The sequence below is a fragment of the Callorhinus ursinus genome, unplaced genomic scaffold (genome assembly GCF_003265705.2).
Source record: "Callorhinus ursinus isolate GAN/ISIS: 27379988/994484 unplaced genomic scaffold, GSC_fseal_2.0 scaffold12, whole genome shotgun sequence".
Taxonomy (NCBI): Eukaryota; Metazoa; Chordata; class Mammalia; order Carnivora; family Otariidae; genus Callorhinus; species Callorhinus ursinus.
Genome location: NW_027397074.1, coordinates 11819226 through 11847018, shown reverse-complemented (window position 1 = coordinate 11847018; position 27793 = coordinate 11819226). Strand labels below are relative to the sequence as shown.

The following is a 27793-nucleotide window of genomic DNA, read 5'->3' as shown; positions in this document are numbered from 1 at the left end:
TCTGGGATTCAAAAAAAAAAAAATCAGGAAATATCAACGTGTATGTATTGCATGTAGTAAGAGTACGAACTGTTTTGTGAAACCTTGTTTTCAGATATATTTTATGTCTGTGTGTGTGTTGGCTGTGAAGTGAAATCTATTTGTTACCCATGAGCATAGTGTAAAAAGTTTGAAAGCTGCATTAAATTTCCTAAAATTTGCATTGACTTAAAAGGGGAGCTACACTGACTTCCTTTGGAATTTGTTACGTAGAATAATATTTGAATTGTTGATAGCACTTGGGGTAAAGAGGAGAACTCCAGAGGCAAGAAGGCTTCCAGAAATGCCATCATGGATATGACAAAGGAAAGTGAGCTCCTCTTGAGGACCATGACCTTTTCCAGCAGAGCTGGAAAGGCAGGCAGCCGAGGATCTTACCCCTCCGCACTGCCTAGGCCATCTGACTGACAACAGTTCCACCAACTCACTACTTTTCCTTTTCTGCCATTTTAATTATTCATATCTCAGTTAAGCAGAATAAGAGAAGAGAAGGCAGTTTCACATGAAGGGAACTTCCCCTGGGTTGAAATAATCCTGGTTTAGATGAAAGAGGGACTTGAAACACCTCCTCACCCTGTCTTGTCTCAGATGACGTGTCTGTGTGGCATTTGTTTTCGTCTCTTCTCCTGTGTCCTGACCTTGCTTGTTTTCTTTCCACATGTGACTCAAACATAAATTGAGGTGAGAAAGGGGAGGTTTTCTTTTAGATTGTAAATTCTGGGACTCCATGATGCCCTGAGGAAATTCAGGCAATGTTAGGTTGAGGGGGAGAAAGAAAAGGAGGGGAAAATACGGAAGGAAGTTATCATAGAATGGCTTTTTGGTATAGTTATTCCTGTTTGGGGGAGGGAGAAATCCTAGAGGTTTGTAGGGGGTGAATGAGAAAACCATGTGAAAATTAATTCATCTGCATTAAAGATACAGAACAGAAGTGCTGGTGAGAGTTTCTTACCTTACGGGTCACATGCTACTTACTAATAAATTAACACAAGCAAAGCAAGACTGTACCTTATATTTATTTTATTTTTGTTTTTTGAAATGGGTAAAAATCTCACCTAGATTATGCCTAAAAACTAGAAAGGACTTCAAAGTCATAGACAATCATCTCTCCCCTTTTTATTTTCTTATTAAACTGAAGTTTGGGAGTAAGTCAGAGACAATAAGTGCAGGGAAGAAAGTTAGATCCCAGGTTTCAAGATTCCTAGCTAGATTGTTTCCATCGTAGCAAACTCCTTTCTCTTCATAAAGAAAAGGTTACATTTTCTGTATGTTATTATGCAGTCCATTCATACATCTATTCATTCATACTTTTAGAAACTGTTTATTGAATTCTTTTTTTTAATCAGTTGCCTTTTTTTTTATGTTATTTTAGTCGCCATACAGTACGTCATTAGTTTTTGATGTGGTGATCCACGATCCACTGTTTTCCTATAACACCCAGTGCTCCGTGCAGTACGTGCCCTCCTTAATACCCATCACCAGGCTAACCCGTCCCCCCTCCCCCCTCCCCTCTAGAACCCTGTTTGTTTCTCAGAGTCCATCGTCTCTCATGGTTCATCTCTCCCTCCGATTCCCCCCCTTCATTTTTCCCTTCCTTCTCCTAATGTCCTCTATGCTGTTCCTTATGTTCCACAAATAAGTGAAACCATATGATAATTGACTTTCTCTGTATTCTTATTATATGCCAATCACTCTGCTAAGCGCCTCTCTCTAAAAGTAGAATGAGCAGACTTGGTGTCTGCCCTCTTGGAGCTCATGCCTGAAGACATTGAGACATTGAATGTGTCAGAGAGAGACATTGAAAATGAGAGAGACTTTGAAAATACTCATTTCTGGAGGGGAAAGGCAGTTGAATATGTGTTTCCTAAATTCTCGTGTCTATCAGTGTTCATTAAATCCTATTTCCTAGAATGTGAGAACAGCTTCCTAGTTCCATTTTCTGTCTTTAAAAAAAATAGTCAAAGACTATAACAAGAAAAATAAAGATGTGGTGAAATAAAGAAACCTCAAATGCTAAGAAAAATCCCAGATTTTTTTTTAATTTGCACTGAAATATCTCCTTCATGTTTCCTTAATTTGTACATGCTTTTACCCAGAAGAAATAACAGGAACACATGCTAATTTTTAAAAAGTCACGTTTATCACGTGTTGGTTTGAAAACCAAAAGCCAAATGTCCCATCTCCTGAGGATGGCCATATGCAACAGTGGATTGCAGATGCTTATATTGAAATTATTTTCATAGGTGTCAATCTTATGTCTTAAGGTGGTTCAGATTAATCAAAGAGAAAACAAATCTTTCCACCATAATTTTTACAACACAAGAAGTAAAATATTAAGTAAAATATTTTGGTTTCTTAAAAGTATGCATTTTCATACTTAGCATCTATTCAAAATTAGAAAATAAATTACAAATAAGTAATAAATGTCATACAAACATGAAAGAAAAACACAGGTATTTGAAGACATCTATAGTAAAAATATTCCAATCAAGCATATAGACACAGAATACTTACTGTTTAAAATAAACTAAGGTTTAGGAGTTTCCCTAAGTTGTTTGCTACTTTTTTGATTTTCTTACAAAGTAGAAATGAATATTTATATTGGAATAAAATGATAACCTTAGGTGCTTAATAAGAAGAGTTATAGGGGCACCTGGGTGGCTCAGTCGTTAAGCGTCTGCCTTCAGCTCAGGTCATGATCCCAGGGTCCTGGGATCAAGCCCCACATCAGCTCCCTGCTCAGCAGGAAGCCTGCTTCTCCCTCTCCCACTCCCCCTGCTTGTGTTCCTGCTCTTGCTATCTCTCTCTCTGTCAAATAAATAAATAAAATCTTTAAAAAAAAAAAAGTTAAAATATTAGGCAGCTAATAGGGCAAACTGATTGTAACTTATATTTTATTGATTATGTGTGCTAAAATAAAACTTTCATACAATTGCAAATGCCAAATTCTCTTTAAGAAAATCCATAGTAGTTTCAGGGAAAAATGAGTATGTATATGTATAGACATACATATGTCTGTACATATGTGTAATATACACACATGAGTCCAATTTATAATATATGCAATATAATATAATATATATTTAATGTAAAATTTATATGTTGCCACAACCACATTGGATTCATGCTATACTTATTAGAATCTTAATTTTAAAATATAAATATTTTGGAAATTGTTCCATGCCCAACAAATAAAACTTATTCCTGCTTTTTAATGGCTATATAGTGTTCTACTTTATGATCCTTCCATAATTTACTTAACCAGTTCTGATTGAAAGGTATAGTATCAGGACACCTGGTGGCTCAGTCAGTTAAGCATCTGATTCTTTATCTCAGGTCTTGACCTCAGGGTCATGAGTTCAAGCCCCACATTAGGTCCACTTAAAAAAAAAAAAAAAAACTAAGCTTAGGAAAGAATTAGAACAATTAATACATAGTTGAGGGCACTGTGTCAGTGAAATAGAAAAATGTGCCAACCTAAAGAAATGGCATGATTTCCATATTTAATACCACATAAACAGAATTACCGAGGCAGTGAAACTAAGACACAGAAGACTTGGAAGGAGGCAGGTCTGACTATAAGTACAGTTTCAGTGCGTTAAGATGTTATCTCCATGTCTGGTAACTTCTAGACACATTTTTTTTTTTTTTAAGTTCACATAGGCAAATGGATGGTTCAGTTTTGTCACAACCGTTGTGTGACCCATAATCCTCCTTTTTAATGGAATTATTAGTGCATTGTATTTAAACTAGTATTCTCTAGTTTTAATGTTTTTTTAACATATTACTTGATTTCTCATCAAAATACTGTTAGAGGAAGCAGATTGCTGATGTTACAGTGGAGAAATGGAACCTCGAAAGTTAAATGATGTGCCTAAGAGCACACAGATAAAAAGCATCAGGGCTTGGGCGCCTGGGTGGCTCAGTTGGTTGGGCGACTGCCTTCCACTCGGGTCATGATCCTGGAGTCCCGGGATCGAGTCCCACATCAGGCTCCCTGATCGGCGGGGAGTCTGCTTCCCCCTCTGACCCTCTTCCCTCTCGTGCTCTCTGTCTCTCATTCTCTCTCTCTCAAATAAATAAATAAAATCTTTAAAAAAAAAAAAAAAAGCATCAGGGCTAGAACTAGAAAAGTTCATAAAGAAACTTTCAGTGTTGGGTGCCTGTGTGGCTCAGTTGGTTAAGTGACTGCCTTCGGCTCAGGTCATGATCCTGGAGTCCTGGGATCGAGTCCCACATCAGGCTCCCGGCTGAGTGGGGAGTCTGCTTCTCCCTCTGACCCTCTCCCCTCTCATGCTGTTTCTCTCTCTCTCTCTGTCTCTCAAATAAATAAATAAAATCTTTAAAAAAAAAAAAAAAAGCCTAATGCTTCTCGTCTTTAAAAAAAAAAAAAACTTTCAGTGTTTGTTGTCATAGTGCCTTTCAACAAACAAATACATACTTTTATTTTGAACCATAAATATTTTGTACACTGTTAATATCTTCCATTATGATAGCATGGTCATTTCTATTTCTAAGAATTTCCAACCCATCCTTACTGGAGCAGTGCTCATCATAGCACCTTCAAATCACCAACCAAATGTGAGAGTCACCTTTGTCATAGTGCTGGCTCCTTATACTCCAAAGAAAACCTTGAGTATCTAGATAATCTCAAATTGACCATCTTTGCACTTTGCCCATCCTGTTTATTCTAACTGTGTAGTCTGAGTATACTGGCATGTGATGGTGGTTGTTCCATTTCCCCTTCCAGCCAAGAGTAACTCCATTTCTCTAGGGAGCTAGTCCTTAGTCCATGTAGCTTTAGAGAGGCTGACAATCAGGATCTCAAAAATCACTCCCTCTTCTTGGCATAATGGTCAATCACACTATTCTATATCCCTGAACACAAAATTAGATTCAGAGGTTGGGCATGAGATGCATCCCAGGACCATCAGAGTTATGACCCTTAATTCTCTGAAATAGTGCTAGAAAGGTAGTTTTCCCCGGGTTGCAAGAGGTCTGTCCAGATACAATGCAGCCCTGGGCCTGCTGGCAACCGTTTTCTACCGTACTGAGCGGTTCTGACTACAGATGGAGGGAGGAAAATATAATCAGACATAATCAGTCGTGGAGGGAGGCGAGAGAGCGAGATCACTAGTGGCGAGTCCCTGATTTTAATTGCTAAAGCTCAGATTCCTTTGACTCTGAGAAACGTGCTCGCATACCTTTCAGTCCCATGAATCTCTTTTAAAACATGCTTGGTATGATGAGAGTTGAATGTTCGTCTCTGAGAGAATACTTGATTTCTGCACAAGTAACCCTGCCTAGGTTTCTGTTGCATGGATTCCCCACACGTTGGTGGGCTCTCCATCACACTGCTCAGCCTTTTACCACCCCCTTTTCAGGTAATACTAAATCCCAGCTAGAGTCAGTGGTGAATGTTCTCATCACCTGGAACAGCCACCTACCTAACCACAGCTGTTCCAGGATTTAAAAACCCTTCATATGCATATACTGCCTGCGTTTACAAAATGCTGGTGAATTTTTTTGAAGGCAAGGTCTAGCTTTTCATGAGAAATTGAATCTCTTTACCCACTACTGATAGAATTTTTATAAGACAAATTTTGCTAGCTTTTGACAGAGGTAGCTCAATTTTCCACCAATGATCTAGAGTATACAAAGATAGCTATTAACTCTTCTATACCTTGGTTAATGTCTTTATCAGTCACCCTTAGCAAGGAAGTAAAATCATGGGCAAACAAAAGCAAGCACATTGATGGAGTTACTGGAGTACAGTTGTAGGTCACGGTGCTATCCGTAAAGAATGTGCCAAGTTACCCTGCTCCCTGAAAGAAGAGAAATGGCCTTTCTCTTCTTTGATCGAGAATACAGTTTTCTAGTTACTTGAAGAGGTGCTTCCACTGGTAGTCATAAAATTCTTTAGTTACTATTTAAAACACTTATGTTACATTCCAATGATCACTACATGCGTGATTTAAAATACTCCACCTGAAAGAGAATCCTTAATGGGGGTAGAATAGGCAACTTGAATACTCTTCTAATCTCAGGCCTTGTCTGGAAGATTTTTCTAAAGATACAGCACTCTCATTATCTAAAAAGTGTTTACTTGTCCACTTGAGCATATACTTCACATATTTAAGCCCTTTACAGTATGGCTCTTAAAAAAAAATCTGAAAGACTCTCTGAAAATAAGACTTAAATCACTAATTTCATCTAAATTTTATTATATCCTTTTATTCTTGTGTTACTTCTGAGAATGTATTTGTTCTAACGGTTTTGTTTTGTTTTTTTAGAACTTGAGAATATAGTAGCCACGTTAAATGGATATTTTATTTTATGGCTCATACTTTGCAAATGGAGTCAGTAAGTGAAAATGTTAAAATGAGTAAAGGTTAAATAGGAGTAAGCTTCTTTAATGAGATCTTGGCATCTACTCAATCTTTTTTTTTTTTTTTTGCCTGTAGGGATAATTATTTAATATAAATATTAATAGTAAGTTGAAGTGATTGTGAAGGAAGTTTAACAATATTTTTTATTTATGTCACACTACACACTCTTGATAATAGTGTCTTATAGTTTTGATTTAGTGCTTTATTACTCCAGCCATTTTCATGACAGTCCGTGGTACATTCCAGCTAGTCTTAAACAAATCATGTCGTCAGTTCCAACAAAGCTGCTGTTCGGTCCTTGATGATACTGTATTGCTCTTGTAACTTCAAAAGAAAGAAATGGCAATATTGGATGTTGTAATTGTGATTTTTAATATTTACCTTTTTATTCTTTCTTCAAGATGTAGTGTAATTTTTGAGTTCCCCTACTTAAAAATGCTTAATAGGTCCTTTGTTAAAGATTAGTTTTTATAATTAATATTATATGAAGACTGTACTTTATACTGCAAACCTTCATTATGCTAACCTAGATGACAATTACTTTTGTCTTATCAAAGAGGGCATTATGCAAAAATTATGATAAAAACTACAAGCTTATAATTATATAAGTTCAGTAATTAAATATAAATTAGAGAGCCATTTTCATAATATGCATAGGCAGGCGTTATGAGTTGTCCCTGCCAACTTCCTTTCTTTTTTTTATTTTTAACCACTCACATCTTTACTTAATTTCTTTAGCAGAAACATTAGGTTCTAGAAGTAATCACTATGCAAATGTTTTTGTAAAAATTGCCACAAATTATATAGTTTGCCCACCCATCACTAATGACCAAAAGTTAAAAAAAAAAAAGGAACTGATTAAAAGGGCTTTGTAAATATTTGTAATATATCTGATTTTGCGAAAAATTTATAATGAAAATGTTATCTTAGTTCAGGAAATGATTGAAATCGTTGGTCTTTGCTACCAACTAAAATTGAACTTTCTAAATTCCAGAGGTGGAATATTTAAACCCAAATGCTGCTATTACATGTCTGCCACTTGTTGCTTTTCAGTGTTTAAGGGCAAATATATTTGGACATATATTTCTGAGGCTCTTGCACTATAATATAGTTAAAACATGGCTTCTTGGATACCAGAGGTAACTGGGCATATGTAGGCAGAGGTAAGGACCTAAACCTCATATATCCCATAGGAAATATATATATATATACACATATATATATCTTCCATAAGAACCCAGAGTTCTGTGCTATGTACAGGGCTTAATGAGGAAAGGGTTATATTAGTGCTGACTGCCTGGTCTTCCTTTGTTCCTCTTTAACCCACCCTGCTCCAAGGAAAGAGTAAAGCCCAAACCTTGGGGGAAGTAGAGCATTAATTTTCGAGAGCTGCCTTAACAAAGGACCACAAACTGAGTGGCTTTAAACAACAGAAATTTATTCTCTCACAGTCCTTGAGGCGGTAAGTCCAAAATCACGGTGTTTGCAGAGCCACGCTGCCTCTGAAGGATCCACAGAATTCTTTTTTGCTTCTTCCTGGTTTCCGGTGCTCCTGCTCTCTCTGTCAAATCAATAAAATCTTGAAAAAAAAAAAAGAAAGAAAGAACTTGGAGAGAACAGAAACCGTGGTTGGAGGGAAAAAAGATCTTCATAAAGATTAGAGAAGATACTGTATCTGTGAAACAAGATCAGGTGCTGTTTTTTGTTTGTTTGTTTAAAATAAGCTCTACACCCAACATGGGACTTAAACTCATGACCCCAAGGTCAAGAGTCACGTACTTAGCCAGCCAGGTGCCCTCCCCTTTTTAATATATATATATATATATTTTTAAGATTTTATTTATTTGAGAGAGAGAGAGAATGAGAGATAGAAAGCACGAGAGGGAGGAGGGTCAGAGGGAGAAGCAGACTCCCTGCTGAGCAGGAAGCCCGATGTGGGACTCGATCCTGGGACTCCAGGATCATGACCTGAGCCGAGGGCAGTCGCCTAACCAACTGAGCCACCCAGGCGCTCTTAATATATATATTTTTAAGTAAACTCTGTATCCAAGGTGGGACTCAAACTCATAACCCTGCGATCAAGAAGCATGTGATTTACTGACTGAGCCAGCCAGGCACCCTTGATCAGGTGCTGTTTTGTAGAAAAGTGGAAAATAAAACAGCTCTGTAAATTTAGGAGGAATAAAAATCACAGAAGAAGTTTTGGAGATTAAATTTGAGCTAATATCCCAGAGGTAGAGAGAAAAAGACAAGAAAGGATGGAAAAAATGGGAGAAAATAAGAAAATTTGGGACTAACCCAGAATTTCAAAAAATAAGCATTGAATGAAGAGAAAATAGGGAATGTGTGAGAGAAGTCATCAATAAAGTTGAAGAAAATTTCTTAGTACTTAAATTTATTTCCAGATTGAGAGAGCCCATTGCAATGGATGAGAACAAATTCATACTAAAGCAGATCATAACATTTTAGAACATGGGGACCAGTAGCAGACTCTACAAGGTTCTAGAGGAAATGAAGTTACTCAGTTTCCGGGGATTAGAATTGCTTTGTTCCTCATAGATTCAGCCCTAAAAGCAAAACGGCAACAGAAAAATGCTTTCTGATTACAAAGAGAAATGATTTGCAATGTAAGATTCTATATCTAGCCAAAGTATCAACTAACCTAGAGGGTTGTGAATACATTTCAGATTTGCAAGTTCTCAGTTAACCTTGATGTACCATTTCTTAGGAAACGGTCAGAGGATGGTTCCACCAAAACAGGAGAGCAAACCTTAGATCCAGGAAGAGGAGATTAAGTTAAGGAAGGAGTAAAAAGAATCCCCAGGATAAGAGTGATAGATTATTTTTTTTCATTTTATTTATTTATTTTTAGAGCACGCACAGGTGTGGGAGGAAGGGAAGAAGGGAGAGAGAGAGACACTTTCAGGCAGACTGCCCGCTAAGCGTGGAGCGGGGCTCTATCCCACGACCCTGAGATCATGACCTGAGCTGAAATCGAGAGTCAGATGCTTAACCAACTGAGCCACCTGGGCGACCCAAGAGTGATGGATCATCTTATACTGAGCGTCTGCACCGACAGTGTCTCCAGTCCACTCTGCTGCTGGGCAGAGGCTCTGAGAGTGTTCTCTAGGGTGGTGATGCTGACAGACTGCTGGATGCATCTGGAAGTACTGAGCAGGGATTTAGACAACTGCTGCAGGGCTGGGTGTGGGATTTGTGATATGCATATAGAAAACTAAGCAGAAAAAAACCCCCAGAGAATATTAAATCTGATGATTAAAAAGACCAGGAAGAAAGAAAGTATATCCTTGTTATATTTAACTTTGTTCAAAGATAAGCTTTAAAAAAAAGAAGGTAACAATATTTTATTAGTCCAAGAACCCAGAGTTCTGTGCTATGTACAGAGATGGAATAAATTGCTAAAACACACCACCTGCTTCCAGGAATGAGGCTCGGCTCCTGCACAGATTGTGTTCTCAACATTCCCGGAACTGCTAGCTCAGTGCGTAATGAAACAACTTGGAATTTCTTTTTCTTTTGACTAAGTTCTCCAAGAGCTCCAAGAAATTGCTCTGCTTTCAGAACATGAAGTCCAGGTTTCCTAGAGATAGTTTTGGCCCTTTTATTTTATTCTGCTGGGGAAGATTTGAGAACCTCATGTCCTGTAGTGTACTTCAGGTAGATCCATGGAATACTGATGCATTCAGAATTTTGTAAATTTCTCTATGGAGATGACTTCTCCGTTAAGGGGAAGGGAGAGCTCTCCTTGCAAGTTCTATAAGGCAAACTTGGCTAAGTATAAGTAAATTTAAGTTTTGCTCAAGCTGTGTTACAGTTTCTGAAGTCTTAGGTAACATTATTTTAGTTATTATGGAAAACAAAGTGGTTTCATAGTTCACTCATGATTAGGCAAATAGGAGGTTCCTCTTTTATGGAATTTTTAAATGAGATTTTAAAGCATTTTCCCCAAGAATGGTGTGTGAATTCTTTTTTATTGTATGTTACTTACTCATTCAAAATTCAGTTATTAGTTATCACCTAGGTCTCAGGCAATGGAATTGCAAAGGCAAGACATGGTTTGCCCTCATAATGGTGTATTTAGTCTTAAAAAAGAAAAACACATGAATACTCCTTAAAATTTGATAAAATGCATCTGAAATCATAGATATAATGTAGGAACACCAAAGGACAATATGTACACTGGGAAAGGCCTTAATAATATCCTTCTTTCTGGGAAAGCTGAGGAAGAAAAATCTACCAAGGAGACAGAGTGATTGTCCAGAGTATGAGAAGAACACACCAGAAAGTATCAGGAAAACCAAGGACGGACAGAGTCAGCATGGCAGAATGGCTACCAGGGGTAATTCCACTGGGAGAGAAAGAAGATAATGACAGGAAAGTTAGCAGGCAATTCGACAGGGCAGCAACGTCTGATTATTTTCTTGAACAGAACTTCCGTGGATGGGTGAGGTTGAAACGCTTTGCGGCAAACTTGTCTATTGGTAGCGATTTTGTGATATTATTAAAAACACCTCCCTCTGATTCTCTCCCACCTCCAGTCTCTAACCTCTTTCCTGAATAATCTCTCTCCTTAGCTTAACCAAAAGCTATTTTTCTCTTAGGACCACTCTTTGTGAAAATCACGAGCAGAAACTTTTCTCTTCCTCCCTCATTGCAAGTTTGAGGTTAGGTAGATGGCTGTTAGACCTCTTAGTCCTTACTACCAGTAATAATAAAGAAGAGGCAGAACCGCCGCTGACCAAGTGCGTAGTGTGAGCGGCCCTGAACAGGTTCCGTTGTGCCTTATTGACTCTGGTGCATTCCACTAGCTCTTTCGCCCCTGCTGTCCGCCATCCTCTCGTCTGTTGCCTTGGACCCATCCCCTCTCTGTGCTGGGTTGGCCCTCCCCCTGTGCTGTTCAAGCCACTGTAAGTAGTTGCCCAAACACTACAGTCGTAGGCTTCCCTGCCTTCCTCATGGTATTTCCATCAGTCCTGAAACTTGTTCTTTGTGGTTCATTAAGGGTAACAGAAGTGTTAGGGAAAAGTGGGAAATGAGGCTAAGCTAAATGTCTCAGGCAAGTAGAGCAAAGTGTGAAGGGAAGGAAGGCCTAGAGGAGACAGTGAACCAAAGAATGAGGGATTAAATTTGAATTAGTGGGCACCTGGGTGGCTCAGTGGGTTAAGCGACTGCCTTCCACTCGGGTCATGATCCTGGAGTCCCGGGATCGAATCCCACATCGGGCTTCCTGCTCAGCAGGGAGTCTGCTTCTCCCTCTGACCCTCTTCCCTCTTGTGCTCTCTATCTCTCATTCTCTCTCTCAAATAAATAAATAAAATCTTTAAATAAATAAATAAATTTGAATTAGTAACCGAAAGCCCAGTAGAAGGAGGTCATATTAAAAGAAAATAACACTTAACATACCTGTTTATACCCAGTGTATCTCCTGATAACGTCATAGATGTTATCTCAAGTGCTATCTTACACTGCATTCCCCAGAAGATCTTTTTTTTTTTAAACATATAATGTATTATTTGTTTCAGGGGTACAGGTCTGTGATTCATCACACCCCACAATACATACGCTCCCCAATGTCCATCACCCAGCCACCACATCCCCCCGCCCCCGCCCCCGTTTGCTCCAGCAACCCTCAGTTTGTTTCCTGAGATTAAGAGTCTCTTATGGTTTGTCTCCCTCTCTGGTTTCATCTTGTTTCATTTTTTTCCTCTCTTCTCCTATGATCCTCTACCTTGTTTCTTAAATTCCGCAGAAGATCTTAAGATGTGTATTGGTGTGCAAATGATTTGCTTAAGAAGTGCTCCCACGGGAGACTAGTAAACGTCATGGGCATGGGGGGCAGGCTCAGGACAAAAATTAGGGGAAAGACAAGGATCACTTCAGCTTCCTCTCAAAAGGAAACTTTAGGTTGTAAAGTAACCCACAGAGGTACCCTGACTGAAGCAAGGGATAGGAGTTTTTGTACCACTGCATCTGTTACATGTTGGTCAATGGCTGGCAGAAGAAAGAAATTGCCAGGCACTTCTGGCTTTCTGTGGTGTTGGCAGAACAGCTCCAGTAGCTGAGGAGAGTGATCTGAAAACAGCCATGAATACAGGATGTTAGAAATAAAAACCCACCAACTTAGAGGAATACACAAAAGTTAGAAATAAAAACCCACCAACTTAGAGGAATACACAAAAAGAAACAAAAAGGGGGGGGTTATCTGAGGGGATCTAGATGAAGCTCTCAAAAGTATCTTTGGATAAAATTATTGCTTCAGGTAGCATTTAGGAGAAAGCTGATTTATAATTTCTCAAGAATTCACCATGATGTATCTGTCTGATGCATCTGGATGACATTTCTGTGTAGCACATCTTTATAATGCTCAAGTATAAACAGTTGTATAGTAGTTTCATAGAACATGTCTGACTAATTCTTTTCTCTGAGTGACATAACATTAGATAACACGTGGCTTAATGTTTTGTTAAGATAGCTGCTGTAGACTGAATTCTGTCCACCCTGCCCCCAAAATTCATATGTGGAAACCCTAACCCCTGATGTGATTGTGTATGGACTAAGGGAGGAATTAAGGTTAAATGAGGTCATAAGGGTAAGGCCTTCATAGGATTAATGTCCTTAGGAGAGACACCCAAGAGCTCCTTTGCTTGTTCTCTACCACATAAGGACAGATCAAGAAGGTAGGTCTGCAAGCCAGAAAGGGAACTATCCTTGGGAACTCAGTTGGCCAACACTTTGATCTTGTACTTCGCAGCCTCCGGAAATGTGAGAAGAAGTTTCTGTTATGTCAGCCACCCCGTCCATGGTATTTCGTTATAACAGCTAGACTAATACAGTGCCATGTGTCTGTCCTCATCTTTAAAAATGTTTCATTTTCTTAAGGAAAACATACACCTTAAAGCAAAATTCCAGACAGAATGGTTTTACTTCTAACACCATCTTTTCCCTAGCTAGTGAAAAGTAATGCAATGGCTTTGCCATTGAATAAGAAATTTTTATATAATCAGTGTTATAAATCGTGCAGGATTGGAATGGAATGGTGCCTAAATTTGCCCTTTCCAGGTAAACCTAAAATGTTGCCTGTTTGTCTTGATAAAAGTGTTTTTTCTGTCCTTAGAAAGTCTGAACCTGCATCCTGGCGGAGACTGGTCTCTAAGACACTACAGGAGGGACTGTGATTTGAAAAGAAAATGTTCCTTGGCAGGAACAGCTACATACGTCCTTATAAAATTTCCATTGGCATTTTGTGCATCTATACACAGGATCTTTAAAAAATCTTAAAAAGTCCAGGTGCCTCCCAGAACAGGGACCAAAGCCCCTATTAACTGCAATGAAAACATTCTATTTACAGGCCGACTGCAGAGGAGGGAGTTAGCCATGTGGCTGACATCTTACCCTACACCCGAATGCCCCAAGCTCAAAGAGCCCCAAACAGACCAAAGCAGGTTGCTGTTGGGACCCAGCCAGCAAGACCTGGCAGCTCTCCACCTTATTCTCTAGGGCGGGTGTTTGTAACAGGCCAGTTACAAAGAATCTGAGCTTGCCAATTTGCGTAATCAGCAAGGCTAAGTTTGGCTACAAATTGTCTCCGAGTGGCTACGTCTTCAAGTGGACTTGGCAGTAACTTCTCTCCTGTCTAGCCCCAAAGCAGTATTTGAATTGGAAATGCTGTATTTGCATATTTTTCTTAAATGAAATAGAGGTTCGCCTTCCAGCACTGATGAGAGGGGTGGATTTTGTTCCTTAAGAGGCTTTTACCCCCTTACAGCACCAGAGCTGGTCTTGAGCTTGTTCTCATTGACCCTCCCCAGCCTTCCTTCCACGGAGCCCATGTCCTCATTTAGTCTTGTTCCCCACTGGTAGAGTAGTCGTGGTAGTAGATGTGAGAAGTGTTGATTTAAAAAAAAAGGATAAGAGGCGCCTGGGTGGCTCAGATGGTTAAGCGTCTGCCTTCGGCTCAGGTCATGATCCCAGGGTCCTGGGATCGAGTCCCGCATCGGGCTCCTTGTTAAGCGGGGAGTCTGCTTCTCCCTCTCCCTCTACCTCTCCCCCTGCTTCTTCTCTCTCTGTCTCTCCCGCAAATGAATAAATAAAAATCTTTAAAAAATAAAAATAAAAAAAAAATAAAAAAAAAGGATAAGGGAGAAAGCTCACATTGATTCCATCACCAAATCCTTCTCTTCAAGGTCCTTTTGTGGGTGAAGGAGCTGAGTAAGAGACGAGAGCAGCTGTCTGGCCAGCCCGTTCCCGAGATTCCCCCATCTCCTAATGAGTGTAATGTGCTAGTTGTACTCTCCTAGGCATAACTTGGAAGCAAAGATGTGAATGGCTCTCACATATTTAAATGAATACAAGCTCTCTGGATGGAAATAGTTTGGGTCTTATTCTACAAGGACAGATCAGAAAATTGCCTGAACATAGGTAACATCTTGGCAGTGCCAATGACAAATGAATGTCAGGGTTGATTTTACTGTCAGCCTTCTTCGACTGTAGCTTATATATCCATTTATTTTTCACATATTTATTTTTTTTAAAGATTTTATTTATTTATTTGACCGAGAGAGAGCACAAGTAGGCAGAGCTGCAGGCAGAGGGAGAAGGAAAAGCAGGCTCTCCGCTGAGCTGGGAGCCTGATGTGGGGCTCGATCCCAGGACCCCGGGATCATGACCTGAGCCGAAGGCTGCCACTTAACCGACTGAGCCACCCAGGCGCCCCCATTTTTCACATTTATTGAGCACCTACTATGTAGCAAGTGTGGCGATTGAAGGGCAATTGCAGTGCGTAGGAGGATTGGACAGATGAAGCAACCTGTCTCATGTCCTAGCTCTGAACCTGGAAAGTTTATGACCTTGGGCAAGTTACTTATCCTTTCTGGGTCTTGGTTTTCTCTTCCATAAAATGGCCCTGAAGAAAGATCTGTAAGGGGCAGATGTGCAGATTATGTGGCACATGGGTAATAGATATTGTTACTACTGTTTATGCTCAGTTCTACCCATACCGAAGTCAGTAAGACAAAGTGCCCGAGACTCTTCTGGTTTGGTGGGGTCTAAAGGTAAGAAAATTAATGAATCAAAGCTCAGTGTGATAAGTGCTATAAGAGATCTATTCCAGAGCTGTGGCACTCATAGTAGGGGTTACTTAGTCCAAGGAGAGAGGGTGATGTTAGGGTTTGGTATGAGTTTTGAACCACTTAACCTAAGAGACAAGATGATGAGGTCTCCAGAAAAGGCACAGACCTGAAAAAAACATGGTGCCTTCTAGGAATGCTACATAATTTACTATATCCACTACTAGGGGAGACTCTGGGAGCCTGGTAGAGAATGAAATCAGGGTAATAGGGCCAGGGCCAGGCCATGCTTAAAAAATGTCAATTTACATTGCGGAACATTAGACAAGTCAGATTCTAGAAAGTTTACTCTGGGTCTAGGGAGAACAATACGTTTGAGTTGATAAGTCTGAAGACCAAGATAGGATAGAAATTTATGAGAAGCAATTGCAGTGAGGGGTTTCATTGGACTGGAAAGCAGGGAATTAGACCCCTGTAGAACAGTGGCCACATATTAAGACTGTGGAGTAATAGAAGGCCACATGGGAGCTTCCATGAGCAGAGGGCTGTGCTCTAGTCTGGACCCAGAGGATCTCAGGGAAGAAAGGGGAAGGAAGAACAGGAAACATGACCTCTGGCATTCGCTGACATCGGGTGCACTTCTATCCTATCTTTTTATTAATGACTATAATTTTCTGCTATTTTGCTGTTCTACATAAATCATTTAATTTTATCCTTAAACAATAATTTTATCCAGTAAGTGCTATTACCTTCATTGTATGGATAAAAGAAACATATATAAGTGAAGTGATTTGCCTAAGATGAAATAACTAATAAGATAAGCTTACACTTGAACTGAGACTGAAACCAAAGTTGACTTTTAGAGAGTTTTTCCAGTCTATGAGCCTCTTTTCTAGTTATATATCTTCTTTTTCCCAGTCTCCAGTTTCAACCAGTGGTATTACTATCATTGTAGATTTCCTTGTATCTTTTCCTTTCTTTACCTGTGATTTATAAGTGTTCACTGATCTGCTGTCTCTTATTTCTGGACTAGTGAACATATTTGGCAAAACCCATAGTTGTTCATTCATGTTCTCCAACTTCAGCTGAATCCATATAATGTTCTCCAATTTTCTCCATGTATCTTTTCCATTCTGTGGCCTGTTCCCATAAATACCTCTCAGATTGAGACTCTAATCCTTATGTACCAACTACAAATCCATACCCCACTCAAAAGATGTCAATTTTTTCTCCTTTCATGAGGAAAACCAAGGAGATCATGTGCATTACCTCAAATTTCTATTCCTTCTGTAGATTCTTTCTGTCCACTCTCTACAACCCCTCACACGTTTATGTGCCTCTAAGGCAAACAGTAGCTTTGGGATTTCTGAGCTCCTAATGGAGTTAACCCTGCTAATTACATTTCTCACCCACAGTCCCCAAACCATTCTTCATGGTCCTCATTTACTGCACTTATATAAGCACATCCTTATTTACTTCTGGTTCCCCTAAAAACTTACCTTTGTCCCTTCTTTTCCAGTTGGCTCATTTCAGATCTCAATAGTGGTTAAAAGCTAGAAAATCTCACTTTCCATTGCACGACAGGTACATGGCATATCTCGCTAGCATCTGAATTTTGATTCCTAATGGTATTTTTGCTTATATCTTCTCTTTCTCTCGTCCCCTGCTTTCCTTTTTCCTCTCTTCTGTTGGTGATAGTTTTGCTGCTGTAGGCTTCTGCTGTCCTTCCCCCCTAATCCACTCCATTCTTCATAATGGAATAGCTTAGTCAAGAAAAATATTCTCTCTCCTTAGAAGAGGGTGGGTGATAATGAGGCAGCTAGTACACAGTACATTACAAATTCTTTACTAAATGAGGAGTGCCTGGGTGGCTCAGTTGTTAAGCGTCTGCCTTCGGCTCAGGTCATGGTCCCAGGGTCCTGGGATCGAGTCCCGCGTTGGGCTCCCTGACCAGCGGGAAGCCTGCTTCTCCCTCTTCCACTCCCCCTGCTTGTGTTCCCTCTCTCGCTGTGTCTGTCTCTGTCTAATAAATAAAATCTTAAAAAAAAATTATTTACTAAACGATTAAGATTTTTTAAATTTTTCCCTATCATACATAGGTTGGAGGGAGTATAGCAAAAGCAGCATTTCTTGGATTATGAATGCAATTAAATTCTGAAATAGGAATATTTACCCTAAGCTTATGGGGAAATAGAGCTCGTGAAGTTGCTGATGTATTTAGAACAGAGTCTGGAAGCATCATGGTTTCCTCCTCCTCTGCCTCTGCAAAGACAACTTGTTATTGACAGAATAGAATGTGTAAAGGCCACTGAGCAGTCTTTCATGCTCTAACATAAGGCAGCTGCAAAAACACATGATGTGGAGCATCAAGGCCATGGCTGAAGTCTTTCCTTGTCAAGGCAGATGTGCAACTTCAATGCCTGTGCTTGTAGACCCTGAAAGGAGTAGGGTAGATCTGCTATAGGAACTCTAGAGCTGTGTGTTGGTTCTTTCACTGTGGTAGTGACAAGGGTACATTGAGTTTAAGATTGTATTCCAGGAAGCAAAACAGTCAATGAAATGGATACAGTATTCTCATTGTAACAAATTCCCCTTATATGTGTACTCTACGCTATATATACTCAGAACATGCACATGGGATGCCTTGGGTTGTTCATCTTTTACTTTCCCTGCTATAATTTATTATTGTAGTTTCACTGGAAGGCACTGGTAAGAACCAAACTCTCTCTAAAACATGTCCGATACAGTGAAAAACAATGTAGCAAGTGAAGAAACCTAACTACTGAAACATACCATTTTGTGTCCACTCATGTTAAATATTTAAAATTAGGTGCTGTGAAAATATCAGAATATATTGGCTTTCATGGTGACAATAAAAGTGGTCTGTCCTAAGTATTTATATACAGTTATTTATAATTGTTGAGTTTACATAATATTGTCTTACTCTCTTCAGTTTAGGTAACTGAACATAACACTCAGCAGTGTCACAATCAATAGACAATAGAAAATCATTTTCTTCCTTTTTTTTTTTTAAGAGATTTTATTTATTTGTCAGAGAGAGAGAGAGCACAAGCAGGTTCCTACTGAGCAAGGAGCCCAATGCAGGACTCGATCCCAGGACCCTGGGAGCATGATCTGAACTGAAGGCAGATGCTTAACTGACTGAGCCACCCAGCAGCCCAATAGAAAATCATTTTCATGTTGACCTCTTCTAAGTATGGTTTACATTCTGAAAGATTTCAAATTTGAATTATCTTTATTTGTAATGGAATTATATTTTTCCTTAATTATGACTTACTAAGAATTCTTTTCCAGGTAAAATCAGTAGGCCCAAATATCTTTACATGTTTTTGTTTTGTTGTTTGTATCTCTGTCAAATAGTGTTTAAAAATGACTAAATGCCTGTTTGGAAAGAAAAACATTTTCTCTTTAAAATAGAAAATATGTGTCATTTAAAGGAGGGAAACTGTGAAGCTACAACTCTTTTATACATTAGTATACCTGGACGTTAGTATTGCGCATAAAAATGCTTATTCAGTTAATGAGTAAAACTAAGTTTACAGGGAGGAAAATAACTTTATGGTTGATTGTGATATGTTATATGAAAATATCAATGTAATGACCTAAGGGAGTCACTGACAACTAGTTGTTTTATATAGAGATCCAGTATTTGGGAAAAAATATATCAAATCCATTTTTTTAAATAGTCTGGAAGTCTTGCCATTTCTAGGTGAGCAATCAAACATGAAGATCCCTGGTAATCATTATTTCTGTAGTAAACTCTAAGGATTAAGGAGATGGATAAACAGTCACAGTACAGTCACATCTTGGACTTTTCCAGGAGTATTTTGTGATGGAAAGATGATGCACATTAGGAATATCTCAGGGGCGCCTGGGTGGCTCAGTTGGTTAAGCGACTGCCTTCGGCTCAGGTCATGATCCTGGAGTCCCGGGATCGAGTCCCGCATCGGGCTCCCTGCTCAGCAGGGAGTCTGCTTCTCCCTCTGACCCTCCCCCCTCTCGTGCTCTCTATCTCCCATTCTCTCTCTCTCTCAAATAAACAAATAAATAAATAAAAAATCTTAAAAAAAAAAAAAAAAGGAATATCTCAGACTCTCCCCTCTTCCAACCAGTCCTTCCTTGACAAGAGGGGAATAGGCTAAGGAAATCTGTGTCATTTTCTGCTAGTCTTCTTGATAATTTGTACTCATCATTCAGATCACCTTTAATATAAAAGAACAATTCAGGCCTAAGGCCCCAAGAACTTTATTACCATATTTACTTGGAATTGAGGACATTTCTTTTTTTCCTAAGAAAAGTCCTTTATTGAGCTTAAAAAGTGCTCCACAAAGTAAAACCCCGGCAGGACAGGAGATTGCCTGAGAGGCCTCTGCCCCCTGCCTGGAGTTGCTAGAAGACGAAAGAAATGAGGGAAGATGATGGTTGGGGGTTGGAGGCTCTGGGTTGGGGGAGCCTTGGGGGGGACTGATTGTTTCCTCCATCTCCCATCTGACCAAGGCCGCTGCTTTGTTTAAATTTAATCTCTTATTTGCCCTGGCAAGGACAAAGCACATTTCAATTAGGCCTCTGCTGGGGACAGTGGTTGCTGTTTCAAGGGGGAGGAAAAAGTCATGCATGGGAAAAATAATTTTTCTTCATTTTTTTTTTGCTTACCACATATATGCATCTATAGGAAAAAAGTTGTGTGCCTGTTAAGTGAAACATCTGAGTAAATCCGATACTAATCATTATGCGGTTATTCCCTGTTCCTCTTACTAATTCTCCCAGTTCTTAAAAAAAAGCTTGACAAATACACATGTAAGCAGCATATTTCTATTGAATCAGAAACTGTTATTAAATGTCTAGTTAATAACATGCAAATCTAACTTCATTGGTCTTTCTTCCTCCTTGGATTAAGAATGGGAATGTTTTTCTCCTCCTGCAGCTGAGTAGTTTCCAATTAAAGAGGGGAAAAAAAACCTAGATTGTGTGTTAGGCGTGATATGCCATCAGTCAGTAAAATTTACAAAATTTATTTACACTTGAAGTCAAGTTTGGTATGCAGTTACGTTGGACAAAAAATAAAGTTTTTTTTTTCCTTCATTTTTAGAAAACAGAGTCTTTAGGAAAAAAATTATAGAGATCTACTTGAAGATCCTGAATTTGAACCATTAGATCCTGAATTTGAACCATTGGTACATTTATACCAAAAACGTTGAGATTTTGACAGCTTGATCAAAATAGCATGGCATTTATTGCAGACATATATAATTGGTTAATGACATTTGAAAACCTAATTTTGTAAGTTCTAAAAACACAGTGTAAATTTTGTTTTCCTCAATGTGCATGCTGAAGTCACCCAGCTAAATTGCTTCTCTTGTAATAGGAAAGTGTATGTATAGGTGCATTTTTTAAAGGACACCCAGCCTTTCATGGTAAAACATAACCTAAATACGGTCTCATAGACATTTAATTTTGTGGCAAGTGCACCTTAACTATGAATGACATATTTAAATGTGTAAGATTTTAAAATTTGTTGGGGCAGCCAACATTGGACAATCATTGCATTGATTTGTTTTTAGAAAAATGTGTACTTCTTGCTTCAAATTTAAAATGTTTATGGCTGATTCCTCTGGGAACTTTGCACAGAGCATTTGGAAGTGTTATGGGAAGGGGTAATTATGCTGTCCAGGGAATTTGTCAGGGAACAGAACTGTTGGAGATTAAAGGAGATGTGATGGGTGCAGGGGTCACAGCCTTGATTTTGAGCCAAGACTCACTATCACTTTTTTAATTGAGTCTGAAAACTAGAAAGCTGTGATGTAGTAACCACCTATTACCAGGGAGGACACATCTAACTAATTGGAAATGAGTGAGCATGGGGCTTAACGACTCCAAAACAAAGAACCAGAACTCCCAAATATGAATGGCAGTTCATTAAAACAAATGGATAAATAGAGACTTTTATAATTGATGCCCTTCTTTGATATTTTAAAAATACAAATTCATTTTGAAGAATATGAATACGTTTAGGCTCTCTTCTAGCTTTAGTAAGACACTGAGAAAACAGCTTTGCATTAGTGGTGATGCTTTGATTTTCAGAGCTTTTTTGTTTTTATATATTAAAGTTTTTAAAATTGTATTGTAGTATTAGCATATCAAACCGTCGTTTCTGTATTGCACCAAAATTAAAAAGCAGGTATAATTTATGTCATGTTGTCATATTGAAAATACAGAAGTAGCTCATGTTAGAATATTTACACCATACTTATTTACTGAATTTAGCATAATTGGCTTTGTTATGGTTCCAGTTCCTTTTCAGCACATTCTCTTGTATATTCAGACCTCAGATGATAAATTACTAATTTCAGATACTACTTTTAATAAGACTCTTTTATAATTGCAGAAGAGTTGATATGCCGTTATAAGGAAATCTGGCATCTATTTTGTTTCTACTTGTTAAGCTCAAGTCAATATAAATACAACTGTCTCTAAAATATAATTATTTTTTCCCCATTTCCTTCTTTTAGAAGTCACAGAGTATCCGAATAATGTATAGTGCCTTTTTGGAATGCAGTGCCCATCCCTCTGCCTTGTTTGATCCAATGTCTGTGGACACAGTGAAATGAATGCAACTAATCCATAGCTTGTATTTCAAGAGTTCTGTGGTTTGGGAGTCCCTATAAATGAAAACAGATCAAAAGTTTCAGCCTTAAGTAATTTCATAGTGTACCTACCTACAGCTTCTTGGGGGTTGCCAGCCTGAGATACCTGCTAATTATATATAACCCTGTGCAAAGACGCTTCCTTTTTTTTTTTTTTTTTTTTTCCTTTTTCTTTCTGGGAAGTGTGTTTGCTTTCTCCCAGCACAATTTTAAGGGAGTAGTAACAGGATAGACTTAGGAAAGCAGAATAAATCAGCCACTTGGATGACCACTTCTGTTAACCATGGGAATCAAATAGATGAAAATGTCAGTCCTAGGAGATTTCTGGACATATTTATCTTTAGGGGCCTAAATAGTTTGTACTGTTCACCTTCCAATCAATTATAGTTTTCTTTTTTTCCCATTTTCTGGGCATAAACAAATGAGATCAGCAAATTGTGATTTTTTTTTTTTTTATCTCTTGTACTGAGGTAACACTGACAGTGTATGCTCTTTTCTCAGAAAATACTTTTCATATACTGCAACGCCTAGAACATGTCATGGTCTCTTGCTGTTTTAATGTTGCTATTAGAGAAGAGAGAGGGACCTTCCCCTTGACGCTAACGTCATTGGACGCATGGAGATCTCATTGGGCCAAATTCTTACCCCTTAGGAGCATTCCAGCTGCTGGTAGGTAGGGACTAGATCTGCTCAGACCTTTTGAAAATGTTCATGTACTGAGCAGAGGACTGCAATCACCTGGAATAATCATGAATGTTGTTTTATACTCGACATTAGAACGCTTTGACAAGTCTGTTTCTTGGTTTCCTAAAATGTCCGCTTTGTTTCTCACTATTTAATAAACACATTTAAACCGGACGCAAAGAAAGGATTCACCTCTAATACTGATAAGCACTGTGTACAATGTTCACATTTTTGAAGTTCATGAGTTAGACATGGCCTGACTTCTTTTAGACCAGCTAGATTTTTTACCTCAGTTCCTTGAAAACCTTCCAGATGACAGGAGACACTTAGAATTTATTAAGATATCTGGAGAGTTGAAAGCTGCTCCAGATCACACTTACAGAACTCAACACATTTATTTTTGAGTTTATTACCTTTTTAATTGTCAGAAATCTGAATGATAAACCACCATCTTTTAAAAATAAACCTTATTACAAGTCACATATTCAAGGTTGGCCATCACACAGAATATGTGATATCCTAAATATAATTAGCTTCTTGAACATTGTACAAAATAGATGCATCACGTAAGAGGCATCTTACGGGGCCGATGAAGGACATCCCACCAAATGTCAATTTAGTGATACATCATGGACTATATACATAAGCACCTGGAGCATCCACATTTGCTTCCATTATGAATATGTTGATAAAATATTCAAGGAAGCTTTTATCCTCACCCCTTCTTGGTCATCTGTAATGTCAGACAGTGATCGGTTTTATTTTCCTGCTGTTGTTGACTCAAGATTGGATGATGACTGGAACATTTTGGTAAGTTCGGTATTCTGGCAACTCTTTGTAACTGACCCATAAGCTTGCACACCTCTGATTGTTTGCATATCATTTTCTGATCTTGGCTAATAACTGAGCTTCAGCACAATCATTCTGCAACAGAGGTTCTCAGTTTTGGTGTCCTATTTAAATTTCCTGGGAAAATTTAAAATGCCAACGGCAGACAAAATATTTACCCAACTCTCTCAGCAAGGGACCCAGGCATCAGCCTTTTTTTTTTTTTCTTTTTTTCCAAGCTTCCTGGGGATTTCTACATGCAACCAAAATTCTAGGAAAAAACAGGTTCAAAATCAGCATGAAGAAAATCTCCCTGACTGAGCCCTGAATTTACCATAAAAATAATGTTTTTCTGTCAGGTTGATGAGTGCCAAAGTAACTTCTTGGCCAAATTACATAGACTTTTGTGACACCGTTTGGACATACCCTCATGTGTCATGGAGTGTGTGTGATTGCCTCCAGAAAACTAGGCCAAAAGTGAACAATTCAGTGGCTCTGAATTTTGGCACCATAGCAAAGCTGTGTGCCGTGACCTAGAAACCTGGCCCGTTAGGGCAACATGATGAACGTTGTATTGGTGTTAACCTCTGCACCCCCCCCCAAAGCTCCCACATACCCCTAACCTAATACTATCCTTTATTTCCACTTGAGAAACACCCTTCCTCTAGGCTCATCAAATGTTATATTTACACGAGACCCAGTTCAAGTATTCAGACAAAGCTCAGTTATTAGCTGATAAAGGTTTAAGGTATAATCCCTCCCAGAGGTCCCAAAATTTTAATAGGATCTTTTGAAAGCCAGAAATATCAAAGTTGTAAAACCTTAATAACCGGAGAAACCAGGAGGGGATTAAATAATTGGACTCAGAGCCCCGTCTACATTACCCCTCTTCAAATTATACCACATAAGCAGTCTTGCTTATTAGGTTAGTCCCTCCGGAAGGCATTAGGCTTCTGTTCATAGTAAATTCAGAGGACTCACCATTACCTGATCAAAAAAAAAGTAATGGTAATTTTTGTCTTTTTGATTCCAAATATAGTGTCTTTCCCCCCCCCCAAATATGGTGTCATATTGGTCATAGAAGTAGGGTAGTCTATATTATGTTAGAAATAATTATTTTGACCATGGTAATTCATTGCTAATATACTATAAAAACCTTTATTTACTAAGGGAAGTGTGCTAAATAATTGCCTTCTAAAACTTTCAGTCTAGGTAATTTATTATCACAAACTACCTTATAAGATGTGACATATACTATGCTTTATCAATGAATATTGAAGACATGAGTGGGATGACTATAGAATTTTAAATAAAGCAATTGACTTTATAAGAATTACAACCTCTGTTAGTAATCTTGCTCTTGCCAGAGAAACTAATGTTACCAGTCATTTCATTCATTTTTTTTTAATATTCTTGAATGTTCTCCCCATAAACATTTTAGCAATTTTGAAAGTATTTACTAATTCAGGTATAGTAATACATGTTTTTATTCCTTAAGTAGGAAATCAGGAGGCTGTCAGGGCTGGTATCAATAAGTTCTCCAAAAGCAGGCTGGTACTTGTTGGCTTTAAATACCTCAGTCTCATGTCTGTTAATCTGCATTAATTTTAGCAATGTGTGCCACAGCCAAAATGATCGTTTCTTGATATTATTTGCATCAGTTTTAATTTCCATTTTTCTTTTTTTCTTTCCCCTGTTTCAGAGTGGAAATGTTGAAGTGAAAGCTTTTACACCTCCTGCTTGCCATCCCCCTGTTCATTAACATTTCTTTAAGTGTCCTCTCATTCTCTCTCTCTCTCTCTCTCTCTCTCTCTCTCTCTCATACACACACACACACACACACACTCTTACACACACAGCTCTGAAGGTGATAAATCCTAGCAATCACCAACCATGAGCATTCTAAAATATTTCATCATCCCTGTGAAGAGTGTCGGCTGGTCAGGGAGGTTAATGCATTTGCTCCTTTCCAGTGGCAGAAGCTATCTCTTCTTGGTCATGGCAGGAAAAGAAAATTGACCTCCTGTTCCCAATTTCATACAGAATTTTTTTTCCCAGATAGGGGCAGTGACCTTGCCAGAAGGATCCAAGCACATGTAAAATCATATTTGACTTGATGATGGATGACCAGTTACCTGGGTACAGGCATCCGCTCTGATGAAGTCGGGGGCTGGGGATAGGGCAGCTGTCTGTTACTCTTTTCAGCTGTATTTACCCTTGCCTCCAGCTGGCAGGAAAGATACTTTCAGAAATTCAACTGTTTCTCAAGGGAGCTGATTGGTAGTCCTATCATAAACTATAGAACAGGGACCTGATCTAGAATGTCATGACAGAACTTTGGTTTTAATCTTTCAACTTGCTCTACTAATAAATTGTCCATTTTTGAAGTTTCTCTAGTGAGTTCTACAAAAGACATTTTGACTTGTCCTATAAAAATGTCTTCCAAGTTTTCCAGGCTTTTTCTTATTTATCATCCGTTCTCTTGTTCTCAGCATGTGTGAAAGAGTATTCACTTTTGCCAGGTTGTTTCCTGAGTAGTAAGGTTTTGGCTTAGGGGATTGCCCTGTAATTCACAAATGTGTTATCAGATCTCTAGTTCTAATTGTAGCATGACCTAATTGACTTTTTTTCATTTTCATAGTATGTGATACCAGGATGAAGTTAGAGGATATTTGATTTATATCTTCCTCTTTATATGTAAAGCCTATCAAAAATTACAGGAAAACTAATCAATAACAATACATTTGTTGTTTTTTAAACTGATAGTGATAGACTTTTTTTTAAAAAAGATTTTATTTATTTGAGAGAGAGAATGAGATAGAGCATGAAAGGGGGGGAGGGTCAGAGGGAGAAGCAGACTCCCCGCTGAGCAGGGAGCCCGATGCGGGACTCGATCCCGGGACTCCAGGATCATGACCTGAGCCGAAGGCAGTCACTTAACCAACTGAGCCACCCAGGCGCCCAGTGATAGACTTTTTTTTGACATTAGAGTTCACCTGATAGAAAATTGTATCTTCAGCACTAATTCTTATCCTCCCATGTAGCTAAAATTAATGCTACAGTTCTCACAGTTTGTAAAACTAACAGATTAAAAAATTCTAGACAGCATCCTTTGGACAATTCTACTCAATATTTTCCCTCACTGGAGAGGATATAGTTCATGATGTGATGTGGTTTGTGGAGCTAGAAGGAACTTCAGCGATGATTTCATCTATTCCTCTCATCCTACAAATGGGGAAATTAGATCTCCTGTAGATGGTCTATTCAGTAGCAAAGTTGGGAACAGACCGCAGATGTCTGTGCTTATTATTTAATTTTTATTTTTAAGAACATTATCTCCTTCTATTTGAAGTCAGTAGGTTATAGGTTTTTTTCCATTTATTTCACTTATTTCTAATCTCTGTCTTGTCTGGTCCTCTACAACCCGTGTTTGTTCTGATTGTTTTGATCGGATTGCACAACAGAAACACAACTGCTGTGAGGTAGCCTTTCGGATGCATGAGGCAAATGATGAGAAAAGGCTGAGGCACAGGTTGAAAAAAAAATGCCTGCTCCAGAGGTGTCTGTGGCCATTTATCAGGGGTAAATTTTATTTGATAAATGCATGAAATATGGAAAACACCTGTAACACATTCCTAAGAGATTTACCATACTGAAAACCTATGACTAATCTGTTGATGAAGCAAGTATGTAATTATACAAACTCTTTTCTTATGGTCAAATAACAAAATAAGCAAAATAACATTAGTTCCAGAGATATCAACCTTGAACTGAGTTGTGGACCCAAGGAAGTTTTTAAGTTTCCTGTGAGCCTCTCTTTCCTGATCTGTAAAATGAGGAGCATTATGCATCCATTGTTGGAGTGATATGAAGGGCAAATGGAATTATGTAAATTGGATATTTCACGCAGGACCTACCACACAAGAGCCTTTCTGTGAATGCAAGTTCTCTCCCCTTCATCGTTTTCAAAGAAAACACAGGTGGCCTTTTAAGGTACTGTTTGCCCTGTGACAGGTTATAAACAACAGGGGTTTCTAACAGGAAGTGAATCCATGCCTGTTGAGGATTGCCGGAAAAGGAAAACAGAAGAAGAATTTGTTAG

At 38.7% G+C, this 27793-nt stretch overlaps 1 protein-coding gene across 1 annotated transcript in view; it reads left to right on the top strand.

Moving 5' to 3' along the window:
• The window catches only part of SEMA3E (semaphorin 3E), a 242660-nt gene that overhangs the window by 93066 nt on the left and 121801 nt on the right, over positions 1-27793 (top strand). The window lies entirely within an intron of this gene.